This window comes from Alligator mississippiensis, chromosome 1, assembly GCF_030867095.1.
Source record: "Alligator mississippiensis isolate rAllMis1 chromosome 1, rAllMis1, whole genome shotgun sequence".
NCBI classification, from domain to species: Eukaryota; Metazoa; Chordata; order Crocodylia; family Alligatoridae; genus Alligator; species Alligator mississippiensis.
Genome location: NC_081824.1, coordinates 463,417,371 through 463,432,349, shown reverse-complemented (window position 1 = coordinate 463,432,349; position 14,979 = coordinate 463,417,371). Strand labels below are relative to the sequence as shown.

Here is a 14,979-nt window from a genome sequence, read left to right as displayed (position 1 = left end):
ATTCTCTATTATCTTGTATTTTGTTATTCATTTATATTTCCAATGCAAATAGGTGTTAAATGGTCAGCAGATGGACTGCATAGTACTTTACACTAATTTTGTACTTGTGTGAAAGGCAATGGATAATGAATAAGAAGAGAAGGAAAAGTGAAGAGGAAACTCAGTTTTTGCTGCAGGTACCTTAGATATGAGAAATGATTTTGTACAGTACTCAAGTGATGGTAGCACAATTCAGATACTCAAGTAAGTAATAGAATAGATTTATTTTGCATTGTGGGAGGTGTTGCAGGACAGAAGAGGATATGACATTGTGATTCAAATTCCTAGAGGAGAGCAGGGGGTAAGTTTTCTGGCTTCTCACTCACCAGTTCAAAACATAGAAGGGCCTAATTTCTCTTCCCAATTCCAGAATGGTGCAAGGTCAGCTGACCTCCTGAAGCTGCTGCCAATCAAGGCTAAATCTAAAACTAAATGCAAATACTGGGATATCAAGGATTTGTCTTTACACCTGACCTTCAACTTCTAGTCTCAGCATAGATCTTGAAGCAACCTCCTCCCTTTGGCTAGGGACAGACATTACACATAAACCAGTTTAAATGATCAGAAACTGCTTTAAACCTGTAACAGAACAGATGTTCTGTGCACATAAACAAATCTGAAAATGACTGAAACGGATTTGAGATAAACCTGGTTGAATGTAGTATCAGTCTTAACTGATTTGGGTCAAACCAGTTTATGCAATATCTGTCCCAAACCCATTCCTGGTTTAAGTGAAACTAGATTCTGTTAGACCCCGACTCCACGTGGTGCCCAACGACTAGGGAGATGACGATCCAGTTGCCCATGGGTCCTGTCACTCATTAGCCAGAGCAAGCAGGGAGCAAACACCAGCACACACTGCTCGCAACAACTTTATTCAGAATGGAGACAGCTTCGGACTAGCTTCCAAAAAACCAACAAACTGGGGAGCTGCACTGAACAATATTTTTTCCCCACATTTATACACTTTGGTTTATGCTCATTACCATTCATTCTACCCTCGCCCCCTCCTATGTTCCACCCATTTCTCCTCCCATCTCAAGCTCCATCTCTGTTTACTGTTTGTTTCATTAGCATGGAACTGTCTATGCATTTTACTCATTTATGTGTCCTTTTGCTATGAGTGCATGTCTAAAACCTTGACTTCTCTTCTTTGGTCAATGGGCAGACTTTGCTCAAAACCTGGAAGCTTCTGGAGGCTTCTTCACCAATCACCATTCACCTTTTTGCAGATGTTCATTTCAGATTCTGTTAACAATTACGTGTTGTTTTCCACATTCCAATCTTTTTTTCTGTCCCATGTTGTATCATCATCCACTTTCCTAAAACATCACCTCATTCACAGCACACAGACTCACACAGATTCACTTGATACTTTTTCCTCAGAAAAATGGTTAACATAGTTAAGATGGTTACTTAGCATAAAGAAATGGCTGGCTTAGATATCATTCTGTCTTGTGGGCAGCAGCTCTGCTAGGCCACAGGTCATGCCTTTATTCAGCTGCAGATTCAACGCTCCCCTTAATTCCACATAGTGTTACCCTAACAGATTCCCCCAGCACCCCAGTTGCTTTGCAGCCCTGTGTGGGGCTCTGCTCTCTGCTCCAGGTGAGCAGAGCTGGCCACTCCCCTCTGCACCCTGGCTGTAGCTCCTGCAAAGACTGCATGTACAGCGGGTCTGCCTGGCTTCTTCCTGCTCCATCTCTTCTCCTCTGTCTTACAGACACCTCTCAGCATTAGCTAGCAGACCACATGCTGGCTACAGTCTGTTCTATGGCAGACAGGACTGTGGGCTTAGGGCTTTTTGGAGCCAATCAACATGCCAGCTGGTGATGTCCCTTATTCCTTCCTTGGAAAAGCTGTTTAAGAATAGCTTGAAGTCATGGAGAGAGACTTTGTTTTCTGATGGGGTGATAAACACTGAGTTAACAGTGCTTATTACCCATATTAACTGCTTGCTGGGCTGTTCAAAAGGGGGAGGACTCCTCCCTAATTATGGCATCCTGCCGGGGCCTGACCACCCCCGCCCTTAGCTCAACATTGTGGAAGGGAAGAGAGGGGTGCTCTTGCACCCCCCAGCTTCTAGATTGAGCCACTGCAGGCATGTGCTTGCATTTCTGGGATGTCTGTACAGTTACAAACTGATTCAGCCTAGCCAGGTTAGACTAACCTGCAAAGAATGAATCAATTCAGGCTCAGATTTTTTGAATAGCTGCCCCTAGCCTTTAAGCTCACCATTAGTTTCAATGAATTTCCTAGCGTTTTCAATAGTGCTGCTCACACAAAATAAAGTTACAAAATAGGAGATTCTTGAAAGTGGTTGGCTTATGCTTGTTCTGTTCCTGTTCTCCAGCTCTCATGCATTAAACAGCAAGCTATTGTAATCCAGCACTCTGACAATGAAAAAAATGACAAACTGCCTGAAAGAATCAGTGGCTGCAATTTACAATGACAATGTTTGTCACTGAAGTTCTCCAGTTTGTCCTTCACACTTAAGAGGACAGGCATACGTGTTGCCTCTTCTTCCACAGGAACAAAACAGAAGCTCAGGAAATTAATAGGACAACTTGGAAATGCTACTTCCACAAACCAGAAAAAAACCTTGGAAATCTCTTCTTATCCATGTGTCCTCATTGCAGTTAAAAATGGTGAGCTGAATAATCAGGATTCTTAAACGGAATTCTAGATTGGATGTATGCTCTTTTATTGTATTTAATTACTGCCTCCCCCCCCCCTCAAATTAAATAAAAGAAAATTACATTTGGTTGAACTGATTCAAATATTAGAGAAGTTGACCCCCCCGCCCCACTTCTTATGGGTGAATTCAGGTACTGAAGCACAGATATTTAGGAGCTACCAGTGCTTCATTGCCCTGGACATGGTGTTAAACTGCATCCTCTGCTGCCTTGTGGGCACTTCTTGGTTGAAGACAGGCTAAGGGACTTCACCCTGATAGAAAGCAACAGGCAGTTAGGTTGCTCCCTAGCAGAAGTTACAACCGCTGGGTCAATGAATATCTAGACTGAATATCTAGGGGGTTGGACCAAGGTGGTCAAGGGCCCCCAGGCCCACCACACCATGGCTCCCTCCCCTCTGGGGCTTTGCAATAGATACAAACCTCTTGCAGCCCCAGTAGAGCCTGCAGAGCTGCCAGCTCCAGCAGGTAAGGGAGGATCACCCACCCCCACTCTCCCCAAGATGAAACACAAAGTGCTCATCATGGGAGACTCCTTCCTGAGGAGGACTGAGGGAGCAACCTGCCACCCAGGCCTCCTAGCCCAGGGATGGTCTGTTACTTTCCTAGGATGGTCTGCTACTTCCCGAAGGTCCACATCTGGGACATAGCAGAGAGGATCCCAAAGGTTCTCCAGTCCTCTGACCACTACACTATGTTCCTTAACTATGTGGGCACAAATGACATGGCTTGGAGCAATCCCAGCTGGGTCATGAGAGACTGCAGGGCTATGGGAGTGGGGCTTAGGGGGTTGGGGGTGTAGGTGGTCTTTTCCTTGGTCCTCCTGGTTGTGAGTCATGGGCTGAGGAGGGAGAGTTGGGTTGAGGTAGTCAACCAGAGACTGTGGTGCTGGTGTCATCATGAAGGCTTCGGCTTCCATGATCACAGCCCGCTCTTTAATGAGAGAGGCAGTGGGCTGTGGGCTGTGGGCAGTGGGCTGCTGGGAAGGAGGCTCTTCTCATGCAGACTAGCTGACTTGCTCAACCAGGCTTTAAATTGAGCCCGCCAGGGGATCAGGGGAGTATAGCCACTGCAAGCCCACTGGGTTTTGTAAACCCAGCAGGCTAAGGCACTCAAGGAAACCGATTCCAAACCCAGCCCCAGAGCGATCCATAGGAAAGGCAAGGACCCTCAATGGGACACTTATATGCCTGTACACCAATGCCAGGAGCCTGGAGAACAAAGAGGAGGAACTGGTCCTGCTGATAAATCAAAAGGATTATGATCTCATAGGGATAACGGAGACCTGGTGGGACTCCACCTATGACAGGGCCACAGGTATAGATGGCTATACTTTGTACAGGAGAGATTGTGTGGACAAAAGGGGTAGCGGGGGTGGAGGGGCGGGGTATCTCTCTATGTCAAGGAGAGCTACACATCCCTGCAAGCTGACACTGGCACCCAGGGGGGATAATTGGAGACTCTGTGTGTCAAAATCCATGGTGAACAACACACAGGGGACACAGGGGTGGGGGGGGGGTCTACTACAGACTTCCTAGCCAGGATTAAGAGCTTGACCAAGGATTCACCAGGGAACTGGCTAAGGCTCCACACTCCCAGTGCATAGTTGTCATGGGAGATTTCAACTACCCTGACACCTCATGGGAAGAGCACTCGGCCACATCTGAATGGTCGCAAAGCTTCCTCATGTGCATGGATGAGCTCTATCTGACTCAAGAAGTCTATGGACCAATGAGAGGCAAAGCGCTGCTTGACCTGTTACTGGCAACAAGGGATGACTTAATCAGTGACCTAACAATCAAAGGGAAGATGGGAGACATCAACCATGAGCTGATCACCTTCCCCATCCACCATAAAGCAGGCAAGTCAGTCAGCAAAGCAGAAGTCCTTGACTTCAGGAAAACTGACATTGACAAACTAAGGAGGCTTGTTGGCATGGTCCTATGGGACCACGACCCAAAGGGGAGGGGAGTTCAGGAAGAGTGGTTACTCTGCAAGGGAGTGATCCTGAAAGCACAAGCAATGTCTATGCCATCTCAGAGGAAAGGCAGCAAAAGGGCACAGCAGCCCCCTTGGCTCTGCAGGGAGCTAGTGGACCTCCTGAGACTAAAAAGAAAGAATGGAAGGCTGGATCCACCCCAAAGGAGGATTATTCTGCACTGGTCTGACCTGCAGGGAATGAACCAGGAAAGCCAGGACTGCGACTGAACTCCAGCTGGCTACACATATCAAGGACAATAAAAAGTCCTTTTTTAGATATGTGGGGAGCCAAAGGAAAAGCAAGGGTAACTTTGGACCCCTCCTAAACCATATGGGTCAACTGACAAATGATGTCCAGGAAAAAGCAAACCTGCTCAATGGGTATTTTGCGTTGGTTTTTCACCAGCCCCAAAGGACGGCCCTGCTCAATATAGTATGGGACGGCCAGGGTGATGGAAAACTGTTACCCTTCATCACTGTAGACCATGTGAAGGAACACTTTGAGGGGCTAGACACCTTCAAGCCATCTGGCCCAGACAGCTTACACCCCAGGGTACTTAAGGAGCTGGCAAGCATCATAGCTCGGCCACTAGCACAGATCTTTGAGAACTCGTGGTGCTCAGGTGAAGTGCCAGAAGATTGGAAGAAGGCCAGTGTGGTGCCTATCTTCAAGAAAGGGAGGAAAGGAGATCTGAGGAATTACAGGTCTATCAGCCTGACCTCCATCCCCAGGAAGATCTTGGAAAAAGTAATTAAAAACATTCTCGACAAACTGGCTGAAGGCAACTTCTTGAGGGACAGCCAGCACAGGTTTGTTGTGGGTAGGTCTTGCCTGACCAATCTCATCTCCTTCTATGACTAGGTGATATATCACCTGGACAAGGGAGAAGAGATTGACATCATATATCTTGAGTTTAAAAAAACTTTCAATCTGGTATCTCATGATCATCTTATAGAAAAACTGGCCAAATGTAGCCTCGGCTACATTACAGTTCACTGGCTGGGGAATTGGCTTCGAGGCCAGACCCAGAGAGTGGTAGTTGACAGAAGTCAATTGTTGGGGTACGCTGTGACCAGTGGTGTCCCCCAAGGCTCCTTTCTTGGGCCTATTCTTTTCAACATCTTCATTACTGATGTGGACATTGGTGTCAGAAGCAGACTGGCCAAGTTCGCTGATGACACCAAACTTTGGGGAAAAGCATCCACACCCAAGGACAGGAGGGTGATCCAGGCTGACCTGGACAGGCTCTGAAAATGGGTGGATGAAAATCTGATGGCCTTCAACTCTGAAAAATGCAAGGTACTCCACCTGGGAAAGAAAAAACTGCAGCATGCTTATAGGCTCAGCAGTGCTACACTTGCTAGCACCATGGCCGAAAGGGACTTGGGGGTCATGATTGACCACAAGATAAATATGAGCCACCAATGTGATGTTGCAGCTGGCAAAGTGAGCAAAACTCTGGCTTGCATCCATCGATCCTTCTCTAGCAAATCTGAGAATGTCATCTTCCCACTGTACTCCGCCTTGGTAAGGCCACAGCTGGACTACTGTATTCAATTCTGGGCTCCACAACCTAAAAAGGATATGGAGAAGCTTGAGAGAGTCCAGAGGAAAGCCACACACATGATCAGAGGGCAGGAAAACAGGCCTTATGATGAGAGGCTGAGAGCTACAGGACTCTTCAGCCTGGAAAAGTGCAGGCTCAGGGGTGGCCTGGTGGCTGCCTATAAGTATATAAGGGGTGTACATCAGGTTCTGGGGGAATGCCTGTTCACTAGAGCACCCCATAGGATGACAAGGTCAAACGGTCATAAACTTCTCCAAAACCATTTCAGACTGGACATAAGGAAGAACATCTTTACAGTCTGAGCCCCCAAGGCCTGGAACAGACTGCCATCAGAAGTGGTGCAAGCATCTATTCTGGATTCCTTTAAGAGTCAATTGGACATTTCTCTTGCCAGGATCCTGTGACCCCAGCTGACTTCCTGCCCCTGGGGCAGGGGACTGATTTTTCAATGTCCCGTCCAGCCCTAATATCTATGAAATCTATGAAATAGACTCATTCTGGCCTTTGGATTTTGGCTCAGAGGTCTAAGTGGGGGATGATAGGTCTATGGCAGCCTACGCTTCTCCATAATTCTGCCTAGATGTATGCACTGAAGGTCCTGACAAGATGGTCACAGGGATCCGAGAGAGACATAAGGGCCCTGAGGCACCTACCAAGATTTCCAAGCAGCCCTGTTTCAGGATGGCCTGCTCACCTCACATGAGGGTGGTCCTAGAAAAGGTAGGTCAAACAAGCCTCACCTTGCTACTTACATCCTGGGAACTGATTTTATAAACAAAATTGCTTCCTGCTGCTTGGATTCAGAGCATTGCTAGTGCATGGATGTGCCCCACCTGTGGGCGGGACTGTCACTCATGCACGGGACTCAGCAGCGAAAGAACTCATCTCATTGGTGCATACACTGTGCTCTGTAATGATGGTGCCAATTGAGTGCTTCTCCATTCAAACATACTGCCATCACATGCTTCCTTCAGTTGCCTTCTGCATGATCACTGCCCCTGTCCTGTCCATGGTGGCCAACTCTGGTGGCCATATCCCAAGCTTTTTGCTTCACAGAAAATACAAGGAAGGTGAAGAAAAGAGAAGAACTTGAATGACTGCTAGGGAGTAGCAGGCAAGCTGTCACTAGGCATTACGGGCTCTTTTGTCTCAACTTGGATGCTGGACAAGGCAAAGCAGTATTAAAAATATTGTAAGAAATACCTGATTATCCTCCTACATTGCCACTCACTTCAACAAAGTTGCTCCTGACTTGCACTCATATGCACAAGAATATCAGTTTCTAGGAGACTCTCAGAGGGCAGTTGGGCTTTTTTTCATTGATAATTTCCTTCACTTCATTTTTCTTATTTCTGTGATTCTTTGACAGCTCATAACTCCCTTTCAAGCTGCTCTTAAACTTTTGACCTTAGCTGCTTCCTGCACTTCACTGCTGTGTACCAGATTAATAATGTTAATGAATGAAAAGCTCAGAAATTCAACAATAAAATACGCACTTTCAAATGATAAACTTCTGGTGTCTCTTGATTTGGAGGAAGAGCATCTTTTGACCCAGAGGCTGAGCAGGAAGGAAAGGGGTGAGAGAAAAGGCAGGCAGGATTTTCTGCTAAACCAGTAGGGAAATAAACACATCATCCTTCCAACTATTGTTTGAAGTTTATCCTAAGCAGTTTTGAAGAGCTTGTAATTCTTACTCTTTTCATTGGTTTAGAGATGCCAGAAGAAAAATCTCCCACTGTTCTGTTTAATAGCTTTTAATGGATCCATTATCAATGAATTTTGCCTAGTCCCTTTGTGAACGCTGGCTATACTCTCTGACTCGACCACCTCCTGTGGTAATGAGTTCCACAAGTTACCTACACAGTACATAAAAAGTACTTTCTCTTGTTAGCTTTAAACCTGTCTCCTGCTAATTTCAGTAGGTCCTCCTTGAACTTAGTGAACAACAGCTCCATATTCACCTTGTCCAACCCCTCATGGTTTTATAGATCTCTATTATACCCTAGATAACATACCATATTTACTTGATTAGAAGATGAGTCCTTCCCCTCACCACTTAACATGGGGAAAAAAGACCCTCACATTACAATTAAGCATGAGACAGTTGTGGGGGGGAGCAGGCAGGCCCCCCCCCAGGAATTGGGGCCAGAGATGGGGCCCCCACTGCCTCTGTGTGCCCTGCCACTGCTTTCCGACAGCTCCTTGTCCCACCCACCCCCTCCATGCCACTTCTTGCCTTCTTTCTCCATCTGCCACATTCCTCCTTACCTTTGCTGTGTGCTGGTAGGCTCTGTTCTTGCTGCAGTCTGAAACAGGGAGCACTTGCTCCAGCCTGGACCCATAGCACCTATGCTGGCTTCATGCCATTGCTATGGGTCCAGGCTGAAGCCATGCTCTGTGCCCCAGGCTGCAGGAAGGACACAGCCTGCCAGGAAAAGGTAAAGCGGGGAGTGGAGGGGCAGGCAGGGGGTGAGACTTGTGGGGGAGATAGGAGGAAGGGGAATGGGGACCTGAGGCTGCAGTGGGGGGCAGAAGCGGTATGAGGGGGGGAAGAGAGAGGAACAGGGGAGTCAAGGCAGGCTGAAACTGCAGTGTGGGGTGGAGGTGGGGGGAAGGGACAGTAGGCAGCTGACATGTGGTAGGGGGCAAGTTGCCTGCCTCTCGCACTACCTGCTCTACTGTCTCTGTACTGCCTGTCCCCCACTGCCTGCCCTACCAGGTGACCCCCTACTGCCTCCCTCACCATGTCTCCCCACCACCTGCTCCATCATTGCCCCCCTCATCGCCTTTCTGGGGGGTGGGAAAATGAATTTAAGATCATCCGCCAATAATTAGATTCCATACATGGAAAATTATAATATGTTTATAAATTTTCTGAGTGTAGAATCTAATTATTGGGGGGTCGTCTTACATTCAGGGTTGTCTGGTATTCAGGTAAATGCGGCCCTTAGGGGTAGAGCCACAAAAAGTTATTGGATCCATGATGAGGAGGTGGGGTCAATTACTTGGAACATTATTGTTGGGCCATGCAAAATTAACCTCTGCTGTCGGGAAAGAGTCACTCAGCCAGTTGGAAAGAGCCACCTGGGTGTCTGGGGGAATTCATAGAGAGCTGGCCTTTGAGGTGTGCATAGGAATTTGTGAAGTTGAGCCCAGACTTTAATTCCATGCATCCCTCGTCTCAGACAGGGAATGACAGGAGTTTTGGGCAGCCATGTAGATTGTAAGTGGTAAGTTTTCCTACTCTACCACTTCCTCTGTGGTTATATATGATGGGGGCTTACAGATGAAATTGCTGTCTCTCACCAGCAGCCTGCTCTTGCTCTGTCAGATATTCAGGTGGGAACTGCATTCCCTGTGTACTGATCTACATCATGCAGCTGCCAACGTTTGTGGATCGTAACACCAAAAAGCATCACTATGGAACAACCCAGCTGACTTCTTGCATGACACCCGCCGGGGAAGATGGCAGCTTCCTATCTGTTAATTTTTAATGATTTAATATACTTTTCAAAACCTTGTTCTTTAGTGAATCAATCTTCATCACAGTCAGAGGTAGCAATTGGACAGCTCTTGGGCACTGCATTGTAGTTCTCCACTAAGTATGTCTATGTTGCTCTATTTTAGTAATGCTAGTGGGTAAACTGTTTACAATCACTTCTGCAAGCAACTTAGTGGTGGGGCTGAAAAAAATAAGTCAATTTTGCATTGAAGAGTGAAACAAATTTCTTCCTGTTGATGTTGGAGAGGGGGACAGATGCACCATCTTTGCATAATCTGTAAACTTCCCAAGTGTGCCAAAGCCTCCATCAGCATTAATGATGGATAGCATGAAATACCATTCTCCTGTATGTGGTAGCTACAAATAAAAACATTGCCAACTAGTGCCTCATGACAGGATGGTGCTTATTAATAATTCTAAATGCCACATTCAATCCTCAGTGATGTCTCTGCAATCCCAAATTCTGCCCTGCAGTTACACGGTTGTAACCATGAGAGTATACTGGTAGAATTTAGCCCAGGGGTCTATGGCAATTGGGAATGAGTAGAGCAGATGGGCACCAATGTAAATAGGGTAAAAAAAATGCAGTAAATTCTCAGCATCCTAGGGCACTCTCAGCTATCCTCCCTCTCTCTTGGACTCAGTTCTAATAAGTTGACAAAAGAAAAGAAATATCAGTGAAACTACCATATATTCCAGGAGACGAAATAAATACTGACCATATACTGTTCTGTATGGAGAGATTATAGAGGTCTTCAAAATATATTTAAAATGTAACAGATTACAGTTTTACCCTAGCTATTTAGCAGAACAGCTTGGTATGCTGTTATGTGCTATGTCCCTGGCACTCAACCTTTTAGCCCTGCAGGACAAATGAAGAGTGTAGGTCTGGTCCCCATAGGCTAGATGACATAGCACCAGGGGCCGGATCTGACCCACAGGCCAGGGGTTGAATGCTTCTGCACTACGTTATGCCACCTTTACTCAAATTAAGGAATACTTTAGCCTTCACTTCATCCTACAAAAACAAATGGATATATATTTGAGGGGGCACAGTACCACTCAATCTAGTAAGAATTTCACAATCTAGCTTATATGATGACTGAACTGTGTGGCTGTGGTTGGAACCAAGTGGTGGCTGACAGGCAGACATGAAACCAGTGCTCTCCTGGATCAGTGCTCTCCTGGATTCAGTGTATAACCACGCCACATAACATTTCTGTACCACTAATTCCTCATTTGCAAAATGGGTATAAAGTATTTGCTTTTTTGAAGCGGTTTGAACTTTGGATGAAAGGCATTAAATGTAAGCGCTGTGTATTTCTCATATATTAATTCTCTCTGGCATGTTCGTTTCATAAACCTTATTTCATAACAGAGCATTGGGAAATCAACATCAAAGAAATGCAGAATTACAGGGACTGAAAGCATTCACAACTGGAGCTGGCCAGACTTGACATAATTCTGAAAAGCAAACAAGAGTTGAACACAGCAAACTCTATACGCTCTTTCTGGGAAAAAAAAAAAAAATCCGGTGGAGCATGCTAACTTTTCTATTGGTTTTTATCAGAATACAAAAATTTAATAGAAAATGCTATCCCTGTTATGGGATTCTGAAGGATACTTCAACACATTCATGGAGAAAGTTTAAAGAAGAATGAAATCATGTTGGGCAGACTTCACCCACGACTTTGGGAACCTGAATTTTTTGGATGCTCAGGGTGAGATACTTTAGAAGGACTTTTAGGACACGCTACCGAGTTTAAAAAACTTGAGTTTTTAAAGTGATCTATTAAGATGGGCACCAGAGAAGGAAGATACAAAAATCATAGGGCTGGAAAGGACCTCATGAGGTCATCTATTTGCCACCCCAGCCAAGGGCAATCCTGAGGCAGATCCAGAAGGGGTGCAGTGGCAAGGCTGCACCCCTCTTTTTGCCCATACTGCAAAAGCAAGACTAGGAATATTTTAAGTCCCTGAAGAAGGGAAGAATTCCTCCCCTCCCTTCCTCTCTGTACTCAGATGCATATCCTGTCTCTTTTCCTCCTCCACCTGCCGCTGCTGCTGTGTCCCTGCTGTCCCAAGGGAGGGGACCTCCTATTTCACTCCAGCTGGGTTGCACAGGGGTTAGGCTCAGCCTAGAACAGCAGCAACAGTAGGCAGGTGGGTTCCCCACTATTGTTTCTCACCAGCCTGGAAGCAGATGTGGGGAGGAAGAAATCACCCTCTGCCACTGTGACCACTGCTGCCACTGCCTTTTCCTGTGCTGAGCCAAGCCCCCCACGCAGCCCAGCTGGAAAGAGGTGTGAGCTCCCCTTGCCCTCCGGACAGCCGGGACATCAGCAGTGGCAGGAGTAGGGGTGTACAAAATGGGCTGTATTCGATTCATATTCGGCCCAAATTGGGGCCACTGATTTGATTAATTGATTCAAATTCAGATTCAGCCAAATCTGAATCGGATGACTCGATGCTGATTTGGAGAATCAGCGATTTGGTCATAGACACAGCTTTAAATGTTTTTTCTACATACCTCAAGGTACCAGGCACAGCTTGTGAACGCTGCCATGGTGGGGCCGATGGTGCATCCCACAGAAGCGTGCAAGGGCCCCCTGCATACTCGGCGGTGAACCCGGAAATGGACCAGAACTACTTCTGGTCCACTTCTAGGTCTGCTGGGAGGCCTCCCTGTACCTCCCTGGCTCAGTAATTGCCTCCGGGTGCCCCCCAGACCCAGGAGGCACCAGTTGCTGAGCTGTGGGGGTGCAGGAGGGGACCTGGTGGACCTGGAAGTGCTTTTGGTCCACTTCTGGATCTGCTGCTGAGTGAGCTGGGGAGACCCCCCCGTGCTCCTGTGGGACGCTCCATCTGCTCCACCATCACAGCATTCATGAGCCGCCTGCTACCTTGAGTTACTAAAAAAAAAACATTTAAAGCTGTGTCTATGTCCAAATCGCCGAATCTTTCCGAATATCTCTGAATCGATTCAGAGGGTTCTGATTTGATTTCGAGAGATTAAAGGGTCTCTTGATTTAATTCAGACTCGGAGATTCGGCCACCGAATTGGGTCGAATCTCTGCCAAATCAAATCGGGTACCAAAGCTTCGCGCAGTCCTAGCAGGCAGGGGAGTGGGAAAATGTGAGAGGAGGGGAGAAAAAGGAGAGTGTGAGGGGATGTGCCTCTGAGCAGGGAAGAGAGGGGGGCTTTTACCTACTTTGGGGGCTTAAAAAAGGCCCTGGTCTGCCCACTCCAGTTGGCTGGGAGAGGGAGAGGGAGAAAGCTAGGAGTATGGGAGGCAGCCACCCCTGCAGCACCAGTGACTGCTCCTGCACCCCACTTTGAAAACCCCAAATCCACTTCTGTTTCTAACTAAACCATTCCAGTTAAGTGTCTGTCCAACTTGCCACTTGAAAATTTCCTGAGATGGAGAGTCCACATCTTCTCTAGGTAGCCTTTCCCAGTGCTTCACCACCCTCAGAAAGTTTTCCCTAACCTCCAACCAAATCTTCCCTCGTTACATTTTAAACTACAGATTTTTGTAACACTCCATGGGTTTCATCCTTATCGCATTTTCTTCCTTTTCTGAAGGGTCCATTGCTTAATTACCCAGTTTCCAGAGGCATCCAAAACCCTCTAATTAAAATTCGCGTTCCCCCTTTTTTGAAACCCTCTCATTAAAATGCCTGTTCCCCTCATCCTCTTCGTAAGGCTGTTCTTGTACGCGCACATAAAATAAAACCTGCTGATCTGCTAAACAGGTTTACAGTGAACCCAAGGGTCAAACTGAAATCTCAGCAGGAAGCACCGAACTATTCCTTAAAACTTTAGCATGATTTACTATAATGAAGCCTGGAGCTTAAACTCTGGATTTGGTAAACAAAGGCAGTATATGTGCACTGAGGGAAGACAGTTCATAGTAATTTTGTCAGCAAAACTGTTACAATAAAGGCCTAAACAACACTTCATCTACCTGTCACTTGTCTTGAAAGGGCAGATTACTTTTTCCTCAATCTTGGCACATCCAATTAAGGTAGACTTACAAGCCAGGCAGGTGTAAAGTGCAAGCCAGCACTTGTTCACATTAGCAATTATCAATGGAAAAATACATAAGTGCTGAGGCTTGGCACAACAGTTACCCTGGCAACGGTTAGCACTCAGAGTCTCAGTAGAGACTAACATGACAGTTTGACATCTTTTCCCATAAAAAAAGATGATTGCATTCTCTCCGTTTCTCTCTCCCTCTCTCTCCTTCCATTTTTCTCCCCACTATTTTTCAGCTGTTTTTCCAAAGCTCTCAGCAGTGACTCCATCTTGTTTAACTTTCGACTCTAACCTGCAAGCTCGTCGCGTGCCAGCGTGAACTCCCCACATCGCCGAGACCACGAGCGTGTGCTCTATGGCAACCAGGAGCATTTGCTGTTTATCTGACTACGATCGTGTAGGAGGAGGGAGACTGGGGGAGCTACATTAGCAGTATCGACCTCTAGCAACCAGAGACCTGTTGGGCAGGACAAGCTTACTCAACATTATCCATTCTTATACTAAGATTAGGGAATATCAGGTCATTCATACAGATGGAGCAATGCAGATAAATCCAAAGCACTGCTTCCTGCTGCTTCTGCTTTGAGGCTAGAAACACGTTTTTTGACAAGCATGTGATCTCTTAGGCTAGGGACAGACATTACATATAAACCAGTCTAAGTGATCACAAACTGGTGTAAACCTGTAACAGAACAGACATCCAGTGCACACAAACCAGATTCAAAATGGCCCAAACCAGTTTAAAAGAAACCTGGTTGAATGTATCAGACTTAACTGATTTGGCTTAAACCGGTTTATGTAATGCCTGTCTCAGACTTTAGGGAAGAGATTGAACTACAATATCCAAAAAGGATGTGTCCAAGAAGTTGCTATTAGGTAGGTTTTCAACTGTGTCTGGTCAAAACATTTGGGCACACTTCTTGTACCAGTGGTCAACACAAGCTGAAGACCGCCAAGCTGCGTGGTACTATTTAACTATTGATAGATGCTAGGGTCGGAAGAGACCTCAACCGATCATCGAGTCCAACCCACTGCCCTGGGCAGGAAAGAGCGCTGGGGTCAGATGACCCCAGCCAGATGCCTATCCAGCCTTCTCTTAAAGACCCTCAAAGTAAGGGAGAGCATCACCTCCCTTGGAAGCCCATTCCAAATTTTG

The 14,979-nt window shown here is 46.5% G+C and overlaps 1 long non-coding RNA gene across 1 annotated transcript in view; it reads right to left on the bottom strand.

Moving 5' to 3' along the window:
- LOC109284626 (uncharacterized) overlaps nt 1-14,979 on the bottom strand; it is a 1,607,267-nt gene that overhangs the window by 459,129 nt on the left and 1,133,159 nt on the right. The gene's annotated exons all lie outside the window — the stretch shown is intronic.